Raw genomic sequence first — 18158 nt, 5'->3', positions numbered from 1 at the left:
GGGTGAAGCTATTGCCTGCAAGGAAAACAGGGCGCGCGATCTTGTTGCTGTCCGTCGGCATTAAAAGTGTCGGCCCAGACAAAAATTCTGAAGAGTATATTTTGTTAAGAAACGTTACAGCTTACATTTGGTACATGGCTAAATTTCGGCCAATACTTGGTATGAGTCCTGGAGTCGTTTTTATAAAATGCAAGTTTTTGAAATATGTACCTTTTTGACCTTATATAATTTATAGAATACTATTAATAAATATTCTTTTTTTTAGTTTAATACAAAGCGTCATATCTTGCGTTTAGGACCTTGTAGTTGGATTTTTATATTTCAGTTTTAAACGGAGAAATAAAATGGTTATTGCAGGTCCTGTAATGGGCGGGTGAAGCTATTGCCTGCAAGGAAAACAGGGCGCGCGATCTTGTTGCTGTCCGTCGGCATTAAAAGTGTCGGCCCAGACAAAAATTGTGAAAACTATTATCTGTTAAGAAACGTTACAGCTTTCATTTGGTACATGGCTGATATTCGGCCAATACTTGGTATGAGTCCTGGAGTCGTTTTTATAAAATGAAAGTTTTTGAAATATGTACCTTCTTTTACCCTATATATTTTAAAGAATACTATTAATAAATACTATTTTTTTTTAGTTAAATACAAAGCGTCATATCTTGCGTTTAGGACCTTGTAGTTGGATTTTTATATTTCAGTTTTAAACGGAGAAAAAAAATGGTTTTTTTAGGTCCTGTAATGGCCGGGTGAAGCTATTGCCTGCAAGGTAAACAGGGCGCGCGATCTTATTGCTGTCCGACGGCATTATAATTGTCGGCCCAGACTAAAATTCTGAACAGTATATTTTGTTAAGTAAGGTGACAGCTTTCATTTGGTATATGGCTGATGTTCGGCCAATACTTGGTATGAGTACTGGAGTCGTTTTAATATAATGCAAGTTTTTGAAATATGTACTTTGTTTTACCTTAAATAACTTTAAATAATGTTTTTAAAAATACAAATTTTTTAGTTTAAATAAAAAGCCTCACATATTGTGTTTAGGACCTCGTTGTTTGATTTTCATTTTTCACATTTTAACAGAGAAGTAAAATGGTTTTTTCAAGGCCTGTAATGGGCGGGTGAAGCTATTGCCTGCAAGTAAAACTGGGCGCGCGATCTTGTTGCTGTCCGTCGGCATTAAAAGTGTCGGCCCAGACAAAAATTCTGAACAGTATATTTTGTTAAGTAAGGTGACAGATTTCATTTGGTATATGGCTGATGTTCGGCCAATACTTGGTATGAGTACTGGAGTAGTTTTAATATAATGCAAGTTTTTGAAATATGTACCTTTTTTGACCTTAAATAATTTTTATAATACTATTAACAAATACTAAGTTTTTAAATTAAATACAAAGTGCCATATCTTGCGTTTAGGATATTTAGGTGGATTTTTATATTTCAGTTTAAAACAGAGAAATAAAATGGTTTTTTCAGGTTCTGTAATGGGCTAGTGAAGCTATTGCCTGCAAGTAAAACTGGGCGCGCGATCTTGTTGCTGTCCGTCGGCATTAAAAGTGTCGGCCCAGACAAAAATTCTGAACAGTATATTTTGTTAAGTAAGGTGACAGCTTTCATTTGGTATATGGCTGATGTTCGGCCAATACTTGATATGAGTACTGGAGTAGTTTTAATATAATGCAAGTTTTTGAAATATGTACTTTGTTTTACGTTAAATAACTTTAAATAATGTTTTTAAAAATACAAATTTTTTAGTTTAAATAAAAAGCCTCACATCTTGTGTTTAGGACCTCGTTGTTGAATTTTCATATTTCACTTTTAAACAGTGAAGTGAAATGGTTTTTTCAAGGCCTGTAATGGGCGGGTGAAGCTATTGCCTGCAAGTGAAACTGGGCGCGCGATCTTGTTGCTGTCCGTCGGCATTAAAAGTGTCGGCCCAGACTAAAATTCTGATGAGTATATTTTGTTAAGTAAGGTGACAGCTTTCATTTGGTATATGGCTGATGTTCGGCCAATACTTGATATGAGTACTGGAGTAGTTTTAATATAATGCAAGTTTTTAAAATATGGACTTTGTTTTACCTTAAATAACTTTAAATAATGTTTTTAAAAATACCATTTTTTTAGTTTAAATAAAAAGCCTCACATCTTGTGTTTAGGAACTCGTTGTTGGATTTTCATTTTTCACATTTTAACAGAGAAGTAAAATGGTTTTTTCAAGGCCTGTAATGGGCGGGTGAAGCTATTGCCTGCAAGTAAAACTGGGCGCGCGATCTTGTTGCTGTCCGTCGGCATTAAAAGTGTCGGCCCAGACAAAAATTCTGAACAGAATATTTTGTTAAGTAGGGTGTCAGCTTTCAGTTGGTATATGGCTGATGTTCGGACAATACATGGTATGAGTCCTGGAGTCGTTATAATATAATGCCATTTTCTGAAATATGAACTTTGTTTGACCTTAAATAATTTTAAAAAATGTTTTTAAATTACAAATTTTTTGGTTAAATAAAAAGCCTTATATTTTGTGTTTAGGACTTCGTTGTTGAATTTTCATATTTCACTTTTTAACAGAGAAGTAAAATGGTTTTTTCAGGTCCTGTAATGGGCGCGTGAAGCTATTGCCTGCAAGGAAAACTGAGCGCGCGATCTTGTTGCTGTCCGTCGGCATTAAAAGTGTCGGCCCAAACAAAAATTCTGAACAGTATATTTTGTTAAGTAAGGTGACAGCTTTAATTTGGTATATGGATGATGTTCGGCCAATACTTGGTATGAGTACTGGAGTAGTTTTAATATAATGCAAGTTTTTGAAATATGTACCTTTTTTGACCTTAAATAATTTTAATAATACTATTAACAAATACTAAGTTTTTAAATTGAATACAAAGCGCCATATCTTGCGTTTAGGACCTTGTAGATGGATTTTTATATTTCAGTTTAAAACAGAGAAATAAAATGGTTTTTTCAGGTCCTGTAATGGGCGCGTGAAGCTATTGCCTGCAAGTAAAACTGGGCGCGCGATCTTGTTGCTGTCCGTCGGCATTAAAAGTGTCGGTCCAGACAAAAATTCTGAACAGTATATTTTGTTAAGTAAGGTGATAGCTTTCATTTGGTATATGGCTGATGTTCGGCCAATACTTGGTATGAGTACTGGAGTAGTTTTAATATAATGCAAGTTTTTGAAATATGTACCTTTTTTGACCTTAAATAATTTTAATAATACTATTAACAAATACTAAGTTTTTAAATTAAATACAAAGCGCCATATCTTGCGTTTAGGACCTTGTAGGTGGATTTTTATATTTCAGTTTAAAACAGAGAAATAAAATGGTTTTTTCAGGTCCTGTAATGGGCGCGTGAAGCTATTGCCTGCAAGTAAAACTGGGCGCGCGATCTTGTTGCTGTCCGTCGGCATTAAAAGTGTCGGCCCAGACAAAAATTCTGAACAGTATATTTTGTTAAGTAGGGTGACAGCTTTCAGTTGGTATATGGCTGATGTTCGGCCAATACATGGTATGAGTCCTGGAGTCGTTGTAATATAATGCCATTTTCTGAAATATGAACTTTGTTTGACCTTAAATAATTTAAAAAAATGTTTTTAAATTACAAATTTTTTAGGTTAAATAAAAAGACTTATATTTTGTGTTTAGGACCTCGTTGTTGAATTTTCATATTTCACTTTTTAACGGAGAAGTAAAATGTTTTTTTCAAGGCCTGTAATGGGCGGGTGAAGCTATTGCCTGCAAGTGAAACTGGGCGCGCGATCTTGTTGCTGTCCGTCGGCATTAAAAGTGTCGGCCCAGACAAAAATTCTGAACAGTATATTTTGTTAAGTAAGGTGACAACTTTCATTTGGTATATGGCTGATGTTCGGCCAATACTTGGTATGAGTCCTGGAGTCGTTTTAATATAATGCAAGTTTTTGAAATATGTACTTTGTTTTACCTTCAATAACTTTAAATAATGTTTTAAAAAATACAAATTTTTTAGTTTAAATAAAAAGCCTCACATCGTGTGTTTAGGAGCTCGTTGTTGGATTTTCATTTTTCACATTTTAACAGAGAAGTAAAATGGTTTTTTCAAGGCCTGTAATGGGCGGGTGAAGCTATTGCCTGCAAGTAAAACTGGGCGCGCGATCTTGTTGCTGTCCGTCGGCATTAAAAGTGTCGGCCCAGACAAAAATTCTGAACAGTATATTTTGTTAAGTAAAGTGACAGCTTTCATTTGTTATATGGCTGATGTTCGGCCAATACTTGGTATGAGTCCTGGAGTCGTTTTAATATAATGCAAGTTTTTGAAATATGTACTTTGTTTTACCTTAAATAACTTTAAATAATGTTTTTAAAAATACAAATTTTTTAGTTTAAATAAAAAGCCTCACATCTTGTGTTTAGGACCTCGTTGTTGGATTTTCATTTTTCACATTTTAACAGAGAAGTAAAATGGTTTTTTCAAGGCCTGTAATGGGCGGGTGAAGCTATTGCCTGCAAGTAAAACTGGGCGCGCGATCTAGTTGCTGTCCGTCGGCATTAAAAGTGTCGGCCCAGACAAAAATTCTGAACAGTATATTTTGTTAAGTAAAGTGACAGCTTTCATTTGTTATATGGCTGATGTTCGGCCAATACTTGGTATGAGTCCTGGAGTCGTTTTAATATAATGCAAGTTTTTGAAATATGTACTTTGTTTTACCTTAAATAACTTTAAATAATGTTTTTAAAAATACAAATTTTTTAGTTTAAATAAAAAGCCTCACATCTTGTGTTTAGGACCTCGTTGTTGGATTTTCATTTTTCACATTTTAACAGAGAAGTAAAATGGTTTTTTCAAGGCCTGTAATGGGCGGGTGAAGCTATTGCCTGCAAGTAAAACTGGGCGCGCGATCTAGTTGCTGTCCGTCGGCATTAAAAGTGTCGGCCCAGAAGAAATTCTGAACAGTATATTTTGTTAAGTAAGGTGACAACTTTCAGTTGGTATATGGCTGATGTTCGGCCAATACATGGTATGAGTCCTGGAGTCGTTATAATATAATGACATTTTCTGAAATATGAACTTTGTTTGACCTTAAATAATTTTAAAAAATGTTTTTAAATTACAAATTTTTTAGGTTAAATAAAAAACCTTTTATCTTGTGCTTAGGACCTCGTTGTTGAATTTTCATATTTCACTTTTTTACGGAGAAGTAAAATGGTTTTTTCAAGGCCTGTAATGGGCGGGTGAAGCTATTGCCTGCAAGTGAAACTGGGCGCGCGATCTTGTTGCTGTCCGTCGGCATTAAAAGTGTCGGCCCAGACTAAAATTCTGATGAGTATATTTTGTTAAGTAAGGTGACAGCTTTCATTTGGTACATGGCTGATGTTCGGCCAATACATGGTATGAGTCCTGGAGACGTTTATATATAAAGAAATTTGTAAAATATATGGGCTGTGTTTATCTTGATATTTCAACAATTTAAGTTTTTTATTGTTTAAAACTTTTTTTGTTAATATTATGGTACATATATGTTGTTATGTTGTATATTTCATACATTTTTCTTTCTTTTATATGCTTTTATTTTCGTTAAATTATGTTAAAAAAGTGATGTTTTCAGCGTGTGTAGTAGAATTCCCTCCCATACAGTATGGCGCCATTTTTGCTGTTGCTGCCCAGCGCATTTACTTGACCACGGTCCACGTTCTCCCTTCTCTATTTAGGACAGCCTAAGTTTCACCCCCATAGATCGACATGCACGAACAGTTCCGAAGTACGTCGCTCGATCGGGTAACTTCGGTAGTAGAAAAGCGCGGGCTATAGCTACAGCTTTTGAACGTGAACAATGATATCGTTTTTTGATCTAGCAAGAGATAAATTGCAAAATTGTACCAAAAGTGATAAAGATAACACTATTCCGGGATATGTAGACAGTGAAATCGGTTATAACAATTTCTTTGATGCCTTAAAAAGTGCAGGTTACTCGTTCTCAGTCAGAAGTAGTGCAGCACAGGAGCAATTCAAAATATTAGATTCAATTTTCTGTAGAAGACGAAGCAAGCAACATTAAAATGTTTATCTTGCTTGCTTCAAATCCTCAACCCTTATATCTGCCAATGAAATAAATTAATTTAGCTTTCAGCTTGGTGACCTCTAGATCATTACAAAAAAATGAAGGGCTATAAAATGCTAATGATATGACAGAATGGGTGGGTGAAGTAACGTAAGAACTCTGAGAAAACCAACTAACCACTGCAATGTTTGCTATGTTCCCCACTATCAAAAGATCCATTAATGACCCTGCTGAGAATCAAACCCAGAGCACTTAAACACAGAGACCTAATGTTTGCCTCTAATGACCACATTTATAAGACCACAAACCTAATGCTTATTACCTTTTCCACCATTAATTTAATTACCTTACCTTTACAGATCGTGAGCAGCAGGTAATGACCAGTGTACTGAATGAAGTCTTTGAGATTAAGGGCTTCTTATGTGTAGGAATGTTTGCAATTTTTGAAACAGCCCTTTTCGGAATTTTATTATTCTACTACTGTTAAAAGTCTCTTCTCTACAAATTTGCTTTGTTCTCTGTTACTAATTATTATTAATGTAGGGCATCCTCCATCCATTGCATACCTTTAGTGAACATAATAACATATTATATTTTATTATATTTTTATTCTCCTCGCTGGTTCTGTATGTTCAACTACAGCTGATTCAGTTGTGTCTTTATATTTTTAATTATTTATTTGTTTATTTATTTCCATTGTTTTCCATGGCAAACAATACAAAACTTCAATGCCGTTAATCCAAAAATTGGAAGTAAATCATATTTTGAAGGTTTGCTATCTAACAAATCATTAGGTATTTAAAAATTTATTGTAATTTTTAGATTCAAGAAAAGTTTTCTGATGTATGTTCTGAGAAAAAGAAACATTTATGGAAGCTTACTGTAACACCAAAAATGAAGTATGATGTTACTGATATCATTTGTGTTTGATATAATAAATTATTAGTGTTAAAAGTGCATTTGCAGTGCTAATTTCTGATCCCGTTCACATACAGGCATAAGTGTGATAACTAAAATGAAGTATGACGATTTAAGAGTTAAATGTTATGTTTAATCTCTTTCCCTAACTGTTTGATGAATATTTTAAGTGCAAATGTGCAGTTTGTAGTTCTTATGTTAGATCTAATTCATATTATACAGGCTAACGTGTATTGTTTTATGAAGAATAGTGTTGTAACAAACTGTCAGATTAAATTGTTTTGTTCCAAAATAGAGCAATGCTCTTTGGAACATTGCAGAAAATAAAATTTTAAGAATTACAAAGTCTAGCACAAATATTAATGTAAATCAGCTCCAAGACTTAAGTTGTAAATGTGAAATTAGGCCTATGTGATTACAATCTTATGGCATTAAAGGTCTAGTAAGCCTACCTACAATTGTATTTTAAATAATCCAAGTTCATAAACATTTAAAGAAATTGCTGCAAATATTTCAGTTCAATGAACTGATTCAAATAAAAAATTATAGGTTGAAAGATAATCTAGTAATGAAGCCAATAGTATTATTAATTAAAATCTTGTCTGTAATCTCAGAAGTCAGAGAAGTTGAACCTTCATGCAAAACCCAGAGCTGGTAGGCAATAATTTTTTTTAATTTATTAATCATTTTCGGATTTTTTTTTTATCAAAGATTGATTAATTTACATTGATTGATACCAAACATATACAAGAACTTCAGAATACAGATTTTCCTTCATATTGAAATATTGTTATTTAAAAAAAATTATTTTCTTTTATTGATAATACACTTATTGGAATTGGCTCTAGAATATAATAGTGAATACGTAATCTGTACTTGTCTATGATTTGTTTGTTTTTTATGTAAGTGTATATAGTAGTGTTTTTTTTTTAATGGTTGTTGGCTAGTGTTATGTATATATGTGCACTATATGCAAATGGTAGTTCTGATAGTATATGTTCATAATAACTAATATACAGTGTTGTTAAAAGTACTCGGAAAAAGTAATTGGGCTCAATTACAATTACTGTGGTGATAATGTAACTAATTACTAGTAAAAATTACTTTATATAGAAGTAATCAGTAAAATTACAATTACAATTACAATTACTTTCCGCTACCATTTTAAAACTGACCTACGATACAATTTTTTTACACTTTGTTACATTAATAAACATACATACATACATATATGTTTTGTTAAAAAAATGGTTTCATGTAATGATTAAATTTATTATCTCTAATTAAATGAATAATATTTGAGGACAAACTTGCTTGAATAACATCAAAAGACTTCATACAAGTAGCTACCTGTAATAAAAGTAACATTCTTTAAATTTTGGAATTGACCTTACAAAACAATTGCATTTTAAAGTTCTCATCATATAGATTCCCTCTCTTGATGGCAAAAACATCTTTACCAACACTAAAAAGACGCTCAACGGGAGCACTTGACGGTAGCGATGTGTTAAATTTAAAAAATGCAGATTTTAGGATAGGGTAATGTTGGAGACACTGCAAGTCACTACGGATCTTCATTTTTGATAATAGATGTTGTGCATACGATCGTAGCACTACAAGTGTAAAATTATAAACTTTACTAATACAAAAGTGTATGATAATCTTGTTCTTAATTGTATTCATTATACGTTCCGAAAATAAAAGTAACGGCAAATAAATATAAAGTATCGATTACCTTAATGTATCGATTACAATTAATGTTATGTATTCCGATTACAGGTACGAATTACATTTTTTAAATGTAATTCGTTACAAGTATAAATTACTTGAAAAGTAATCGTTACAAGTAATCCGATTACTTGTAATTCGTTACTTAACAACACTGCTAATATACTGATATCAGACTAGCTCAAAATTGGTCTGTATTGTACATATATGAATACTTTATAAGATATGTATTGAAATATTATTTGAGTTAAGGAAAATTGTTACTGTAGATGTTTGATTGATTATTGAAAAAAAAATTCCTTCTGACAACCATTAATAATTTTTACTGCTTTTTATTAATCTTCATAAAAATTCACAAGTCACCATGGTTACCATCTTCCAGCCACAAAACAAATATTATCAGTGATTTTAAAATACATCAATAAATATTATCAGTGATTTTAAAATACATCAATAAATATTATCAGTGATTTTAAAATACATCAAAAAAACTCTCTCGCTGCATTCACAAAATCATTGCTTATTTACATTGGCCAGCCAAAGAGTAGATAAAAAAAAGCTGTTCTCCACAAGCCTGAAACAAAAAAGAAATCAAAGTTAAATGATTTATATTGTACTAAAGAGAAATGAAACTGATAAATAAATGTATCAAAGAAAAAAGTTATGCATACCAGAATGATAAATTAATTTCAAAACCATTTTAGTTAGAAATTTGATACATTAAATATTTTGGTAAATTCTCATTTATGTACTACAATTAACATTTTTCTTTGTCCTTTCAAATAGATATTTTTTCCAAATACTTTTTGACAAAAACTCATTTATGTGAAAAAAAATTATATGAAAAACATAATTCTATTGCTCTTGTGCCCATTATTGCAGAAAAACTAGGTATTTAACAATCCAAGTAACTACACAATTTTAGAAGTTTGTTTCTCAGGGCCTCAAGTGATGTAATTGCTTGTTATTAGCTTAAGCAAATCTAGGCTTTGACTCAAGCAAAATGTTTACAAGTTGAATTAATTTCACGTAATGCATGTCACATAAGCAGTTAATTTTTTTTTTTTTTTTTAAGTATCTAACCAAAGTCTTCGGGGAGAGTATTAGTAGGTAGGTTACCAAAATTTGTAAGATTCTATATATATCCTATATGTTCATATTTTAGTCGTATCAACAAAATGCCTACACAAGAATAGATGTCAGCATGTTATTTTGCAGCAGTCGATGGCATTACTTCATAGTACAGTTGTGAAATCACTACAAAATGTGTCGGATGTATATTGCAATGATTTACAATTATTATCGGTAATCGCATAACTGCAGAGTTCAGAGGGTGTTAGAAAATTAAAATATACCACACATTGTTCTTTTTTTGTTTCTAATAATATTAGTTTATATTCCTACAAAGATGGATTCAGAAATTTCCTAGAGTAACAACTTTTCCACACAAACCAAATTTGATAAATAGTAATTCTTAGTACTATGTACTTCGCCAAATAAATTATTTTTAAAGTCTAGGTAAACTTACCTAAAGAATAATTGCTTACACCATTTTACAGTAGTTATGAAGAAGTTACCTTTCCCTAACCATTTTCATGATTTAACAGCACTTATGTAACTAACCTAACCAAGTATTGCAACTGTGAACTACAGTATAACCCTGTAATTGTTTTCAAGTGAGCATGCGGAAAAAAACATAAGCAGTCGATGGAAATTTAGCCATTCCAGTGTTTTAACGTTTAACCAATGGATTCATTAAGAAAATATAATGTTAAAAACCATTGATCAGTACCCTTGATGCTTGAATTTGCTTAACCAATCCAACAATTATACAACTTCGTTGTGCATCAATAAAGTAAATCAATCATCAATACAGTAAACGTCTTCGATTATACTGCGCTAATTCCCAAATATATTTTTAAAAAATTGAAATAAATTGTTTAACAGTAGTTTAATGTTAAATTAGGCAAGTATAAACAATACAAAATTTGTAAAATCATGTGAATGGTTGGTTAGCTAAATTTTAAAAAAGTAATTTTCTTTTGTTGCTGCTTATCCATAAATTAAATTATAAAATTTTGAAAATACTGTTTCAGACACTAAAAACCTTCCTCTATTAAAACTGTAAACAGCTTTTCTTAATTCCTACTGGTTTTCAAGAAATCACATTTTGCAGGTCACGCTAGATAGCTTATGCAGTGAAGCAGCTGTTACCATTTTCCCCTCTAATTGCATAGCAGATCCTGTGGTTTTCCATATATATAAGAAAGTATATATTTTTTATTTGAATATTATAACCTAATGAAACGTAAATAATAGTTTTAAAAAAAGTTACGAGTCTCTAATGTGTATCCAAACCAAAACGCCAACCCTTGACAGGGATTTTTTATAGCAGTATGGAGGCGCAAAGCGCAGATTAGTTACCTGCAATAGCACATAACCTGACGTATAAAAGGAATCATTTGTTACAAAATGAAAATTTATTTTATATGTCAGGTTATGTGTTGTCTCACGTAAAAAATCAGAATTTTGCACCTATAAACTGCTAAAATATATCGCTCTCAAGGACTGATGCTTTGGGTTTGGAATGCACAATAAGGAGTCACATAACTTTTTTAATGTGTTAATTTACGTTACTGCATTGCAATATCCAAATAAAAAAAATAGACAATTTGTGTATGAAAAACAACAAGATCTGCAACTCAATTAAAGAACAACATGGTGACAGGCCCTTTACTGCACAGGTAATGTAATGTAACCTATAAACAGTGATTTCTCAAAAACCAGTCTGAATTTAGAAAAAACTTTTTTCAGAGTAAATACAGGTACATATTTAAAGTTAAAAAAAAAGTGTCCAAAGTTTATTTTGCATACAAAAAGCAGCAACGTGAGATAATAACCTAAAAAATCACTGTAAAATGTATATTGGTTGGTTAGATTCGGTTAGTAACATCCAACCGTTCAATTGATTTTACAGAATTTTTAATTGGTGCTATCCCAAGCTAACCAAATGTAAATTCCACTGTACTTAGAATCACTGTACGTATAATGTTACTAACCTAACAAATTTCACTGTATTTTTAATCCAGCTAACCCAAGGGCAGTATCTCAATATTACAGATTTGTAATAAATAATCCTAACCTATCCACATGTTAAACATGATAAACTACTTGCAGTATCAAACAACCCTCATAGAGAATAATAATTTTAAACATGTCAGGAAGTAAAAAACACTTTAGGAATTTATAATTTTTCCTGCAATACCCCAAATTATATTAAGTGCACTCACCTCAATGTAATTCAGCTCTGGTAACAATTATTTTAAAATATTTTTACTTAAATGCGGTTAACTGCTACAGACCACCAGAAAACATTTCTTATGATTTTATACGTTGTGCTACCTAAAATTTAAAAAGATAAGCCTATAGTGTACAAAAATTTATATAAGAAATGATTACTTGCCAAGAATAACACAAGCAATGTTAACTTGTAAACGGACAAAACTAATCTCCTAACAAATCAAACAGAAATAGCTCAATAACTTACCTGAAAATCTCATAATTAGTAACAAGGAAATATTTGTGTACATGTGTTTTACTCTTAAAAAAATATAAAATAACATTAGTCAACAATTTTTTGATCAATATTGCAATGTTTGTTTTGAACGTACAGATAAAAAAAAAAAAAAAAACCGAACATGTACGAACCAGCCCGAAGGGCATGTCGATCTATGGGGGTGAAACTTAGGCTGTCCCTCTAGGAATCTTCTTCCAATCCAATTCAAACCACTTTCCGAGATTCCAGAATGCTCATGGAAACAAAATTAGGCGAAAACGCAAAAACTGCAAATAACAAGAATAAAAATAATAATAAAATAAACTAAAAGTGACGGCATCTACATGTTTACATGGTAAGTGTGGGTTAGAAAACCAAAACATTGGTGTTTGTTGTGTGTAAATAGTTACAAATTACTTGTTTTATATGAACGTTACGATTTTTAAAGTGTAGATTCTAACTCAACCTTACTAACCATCATTAGATATTATCAAGCAATATTTTCAGAACGTTGTAGCGTAACAATATGGCTTCAACTACCTCGCAGCATGCCGTCTCCAGTCCATCGTTAAAATAAAAACAGATAAATGGGAAATTCAATTAACAAAACCTTCCAACTAGGCCTAGCTGGAACCCTCCATACTGAAATTGTCTGGCCTAACTTGTCTGTCACATACCGAGGGGGTTCATCAAGGTAAGATACTTGTAGAGGTTTGTTTCCTAAGGCCGCCCCTCGCATCATGTGGCAAGGGCACCGGGCTGCTTTTGTGCTAGCAATATAAATGAAAGTAATGTGCAAGTTGAGACTGTACTTATATTCCACATTATTACTGGATGAATTTATACATTTATTATACTATAGCTAGTGGCCCTCAAATATTTAAAACAAATATTAATACACTTTTCCACAAAATTAAATATCTTGAGATTGAGTATGAAAGAGTATGCTAGACAAAGCAATAAGTGTATGTTTTGTGCTTGCTTTTGTACTGTCATGGTATGACAAATAGTGTCGGCAAGCATTTAGTAAAGTAAATCAGTGACGCCAACCGCCGGTGCTCCCTCTGGTCCGCAAAGGTCGTTATGCCACAACAACACTTGCTCCTAAGTGCATCGAACACGCCCGAGCGTGATGTCCGCCGAGTGTGTGAAAGTGCGCCGCGACGAACACCAAAGCGACGTCAGCGCCCGGCCGGGTGTGGCAATGCGCCTGATTAACTATATAATTATTTTGTCAAATTAAAACAACTAAATTAATAACAATTTAAAAGAGGATTCATGTAAGGGAAATTATGTCTAATTGTTTTATAAGCATTTATTGTGTAACTTGTCTTTAAGTACAAAACTGGCCGGGTCGGTTTTCCCGCGTTTCACATGGTTAGGCGCGAGGCCGCAGGGCGGTCTCGCGCTCAGTTACCGTTGGGAGCTCGCAGGGGTCGGGCGCTCCGCGAACGTCGGGCCATCAGCTTTAGCATCTCTTCAACATTTCAGCAATAGTGTAAGTTTTGTAAATCTTTTAATCAGCTCGGCGCCGACCCCAACCCAGACGCACGATATTTCGTGCGACTCTTAACGTATTAAATTCTTCCCATCAGGGAACTTTATTTTCATACGTAATTCCATGTCCAGTTTAAGGACCGCGTAGTAGTGGTACACAATTTTCGGCTCATTAGCCAATTATCAGTCATCGTCGTAGATCCTCCGTAATAAGTGTTGAGAATAATACTGACTAACTTTCGCCTTTTAATTATCATCATTCTAAACGTGTAATTTGTAACGTGTGTGTTATTTAAAGAACTTTCATTTCCAAGAGACTTTTACGTGTACGTCTCCAGCTGGCGTGTCCACGTAATTTCAGAGACGTTAATATTTCGTAGCAGGCTAGACTGCAAACAATCCTGAACATAGGAACTTTTCTACGTATTTACCAGCCAGCCTAAGTTGTGGCAATACTAGTTTCGTGTTTATCTGCCAAACCTTTCATAGGGACGAGAATCCACTGTTTTAGCTTGTCGATATAACTTTGCAGTCTATCTTGGTCGCGCACACTGTCACGTATGGAGATACGCGTGTCATAGTGGTCAGACAACGGACGCGGCCAGTATCGGGACGAATGAGTGTATCAATACTGAATAAAGTGCAGTGTCCTGTAACTCGTTTACCATTCATTTACAAGGCGTCCTGGGTGGCCTGAACAGCCCAGGTAATTTCCGAACCGAGACGCGCTCCTGCCTGCAGCCACGAGGCCGAACCCCTGTTAAAACCCCTGAGATCTTTTACAACGTTAATATTTAATTAAAAAACTAAAACAGGCAGCGGGAGTGGCGTCATTTGGCGTGCAACTAGTGTGGCATTCGAAAAACGAACTTTTGAACGTTTTTCAAACTTTATAAAGTGCGTCAAAATTAATTCAGCACGAGTGTGTTTAAGGCCGGCAAGTGGCATTCAGTTTTTGTGACATTTTTATCATTTCGGGACTATTCAATAAGGAACATTTGTATATTAAAAAATTTTAATTTTGTTTTCATTACTCCGACGCGATAGTCTCACGCCAAAGCGGCAGCGGAAGCCGGCGTGCCAGGACACGGGATACGGCGCCGCGAGATAGCGACGGGAGACGGCGCGGCGAGATAGTAACGGGAGACAAGAAGATCGGTTTCGCCGCGATGCGATAACGCCGGCACCGCGGGATACGGCCGGGATCGGTTACACGGCGTCTCACAGCAATCGGTTACGACTCGGAACCGCGGGAACGGCGCGCCGCAACCGCGGGACACCTGCGCGGCGCAAAGTGACGTCACAGAGGGACAGCTGGGCACAGCCGCGCACGCATCACCGGGCTTCCGCGGGACAGGAGGCGTGCGAGCACGGGACACAGACTCGGGGGTGAGGGGAGGCGGTCGTCCCTACCTGCTCGCGCCCTGTCATCGACGTCCTGATCCGTTGACCGGACAGTCTGCCGCGAACGCGTGACAGGTCACACGTCAAACTGAACGGGGACGACCCATGGGAGACGTGCTTGCAGGCGGTAAAGCACACCGCGGAGACAGACAACGCGGGACGTCCCGGGGACGAGAGTGACCAGCCCGCAAAACAGAAGCCGCAGAACATGTACAGTCGCGCGAGAATTCTTAGTTTTCCGGGACGGACTATTCATGTGCCAGGCATGTGAATGTAAGGCGACCGCGCCGACGCAAGTAGCGGTCATGGCCGGCCCAGCGCGCGCAGGCGCCGGAATTAGGCTTCCAGAGTTCGCCGGGCATGAACACGAAGACCCAGGAGCATTCGGCTGCACCTGCCGAGACCATTTGGCCCGTTACGGCATTCCACTCGATGACTGGTGGACCATGGTCGGGGAAGGCGAAATGGCATGGGACGACTTCATTTCTCGGCTGGAAAGCCGGTTAGACGATGCGCAGGCACAAGCACAGTGCCAGCGCTCTCTGTTCTGCACCCCGCAAGGCCACGACCAGGACGTGGAGGCGTTCATACGGGCCAAGGTGCGGCTCAATCGCCGCCTAGCCACGGGAGGTTATTTGAGCGAGGCCCTAGGACTAGTGGTCGAGCTGATGAGGCGGGAGCTGCGGCCCCACTTGAGGGGGGCCACCGGATGTGACCTGGAGGACTTTGTGCAGCTGGCCAGAGAGATCGAGCGGGATGTACAGGCACTCACGACAAGGACCGGTCAACAGGAGACGGCGCGGCCACAGCCCGTAGCGCCGGAAGATCGACTGGCGGTGGTGCCCTACAGAACCCCGGCACCTTCAAACGCTACACCGGCGGGCGAGAGGCGGGCCCGCGCCCCTCAGACGGCCGCACGCCAGCCCGAGCAAGTAGCACAACAGAACCGACCCACAGACGAGCAGCAAACACGACAACCTAGGTGCAGATATTGCCAAGGGGTGGTATATCACTGGCACAGAAATTGTCCTACCCGCGCTGCGCTGGAGAGAATTCAACGGTCAGGGACTTCTCCAACGGGAAACGCCAAGTAGGGGGCAGCGTACCAGCGGGCTACTGCCCCCAGCTCACGGCCTCGTCACCGGAAACCAGGCCCGTCCGCACCGACTCGTCAAACGCCGTGACAGGCGGTGGTGCCACGCACCACGTGTCGCCGCCGCGCCCTGGGTCGCTGCCGCACCACGCTGACACGTCAGCGCACTCGGCGACTCCGGCACCACCTGTGGGGCGCGACCACGCACCACCGCCACCGTTCACGTCAGGCAGTGGTGCCACGCACCACGTGTGTCACCCCGCCCTGGGTCGCCGCCGCACCACGCTGACACGTCAGCGCACTCGGCGACTCCGGCACCACCTGCGGGGCGCGACCACGTACCACTGCCACCCGTCATGTCAGGCGGTGGTGCCACGCACCACGTGTGTCACCCCGCCCTGGGTCGCCGCCGCACCACGCTGACACGTCAGCGCACTCGGCGACTCCGGCACCACCTGCGGGGCGCGACCACGCACCACCGCCACCTGTCACGTCAGGCGGTGGTGCCACGCACCATGTGTCGCAGCCCCGCCCCGGGTCGCCGCCGCACCATGTTGACATGTCAGCGCACTCGGCGACTCCGGCACCACCTGCGGGGTGCGACCACGCACCACTGCCACCTGTCACGTCAGGCGGTGGTGCCACGCACCACGTGTCGCCGCCCCGCCCCGGGTCGCCACCATGCCACGCAGACACGTCAGCGCACTCGGCGACTCCGGCACCACCTGCGGGGCGCGACCACGCACCACTGCCACCTGTCACGTCAGGCGGTGGTGCCACGCACCACGTGTCGCCGCCCCGCCCCGGGTCGCCGCCGCGCCACGCTGACTCGTTAGCGCACTCGGCGACTCCGGCACCACCTGCGGGGCGCGACCACGCACCACCGCCACCCGTCACGTCAGGCGGTGGTGCCACGCACCACGGGTCGCCGCCGTGCCACGCTGACTCGTCAGCACACTCGGCGACTCCGGCACCACCTGCGGGGCGCGGCCACGCACCACCGCCACCTGTCACGTCAGGCGGTGGTGCCACGCACCACGTGTTGCCGCCCCGCCCCGGGTCGCCGCTGCACCAAGCTGTCTCGTCGGCGCACCCGGCAGCGCGGACGGCAACACCAAACCGGCTGGGGCGAGCAGGTGACAACGCGGGGGGCCTGATCCGTGTGCCGGTCCTGGTCAACGGGCGACCTGTCCACGCCCTGGTGGACACTGCGGCGAGCCTCTCCTACATCGCCGCCCACCTGGTACCTGAGGCAGAGCTGGAGCCGGGGGAGGAGGATGTCCTCCTGGCCACTCGTGGGACCCGCGCGCTCATGTCTGGGCGCGCTCAGGTAACGATCACCATAAGAGATATGAGCAGTCAGACCACCGCCCTGGTGCTACGGGAGTTGAGGGACAACCTCATCCTGGGGCTCCCGTGGCTCGTCCAGGAGGATGCGTCCATCGACGTAAGGGACGGTAAGGTGCACGTGGGGCGTGCGAGTCGCAGGACGGTGTATAGCATCGGCGGTGACAGGCCACTCGTGACCGCGCCGGCCATCACCGTGGGGGAATTGCGCAATGATGTACTTGCAGAACACGTGGACCGGTTCAACGAGATTCTAGCACAGCACCCCCAGGTGTTCGCGGCCGCGGACATGTTACGCGGCACCACGGTGACGCAGCACACGATTCCTACATGTCCTCATGAACCTAAATTTGTAAAACCTTTCAGTTTCGGACCCAAAGAACGTGAGGCCATTCAGGTACAAATAGCAGAGATGCTACGTGACGGGGTAATTGAGCCGAGCGAGTCGCCCTACAACTGTCTAGTGGTGATGGCGAAAAAAAAGGATGGCTCGCTCAGGTTTTGTGTCAACTTCAAACCCATCAATTCCGTCACCATACCAGCACCCCCCCCTCTCAATAACATAACGGATGCTCTGGCAGGGC

At 39.3% G+C, this 18158-nt stretch overlaps 1 long non-coding RNA gene across 1 annotated transcript; it reads right to left on the bottom strand.

Moving 5' to 3' along the window:
• Positions 1 to 8993: 8993 nt before the first annotated feature.
• LOC134527931 (uncharacterized) lies at positions 8994 to 12415 on the bottom strand. Its single transcript, XR_010074319.1, has 2 exons — positions 11968 to 12415; positions 8994 to 9251 (listed from the first exon to the last, which is right to left on the bottom strand). It is a non-coding gene; the product is annotated as an uncharacterized LOC134527931 (long non-coding RNA).
• Positions 12416 to 18158: the final 5743 nt, after the last annotated feature.

Source organism: Bacillus rossius, chromosome 1, assembly GCF_032445375.1.
Source record: "Bacillus rossius redtenbacheri isolate Brsri chromosome 1, Brsri_v3, whole genome shotgun sequence".
Taxonomy (NCBI): domain Eukaryota; kingdom Metazoa; phylum Arthropoda; class Insecta; order Phasmatodea; family Bacillidae; genus Bacillus; species Bacillus rossius.
The sequence above is the reverse complement of the archived record's forward strand: the minus strand, read 5'-3'. Positions and strand labels throughout refer to the sequence as shown.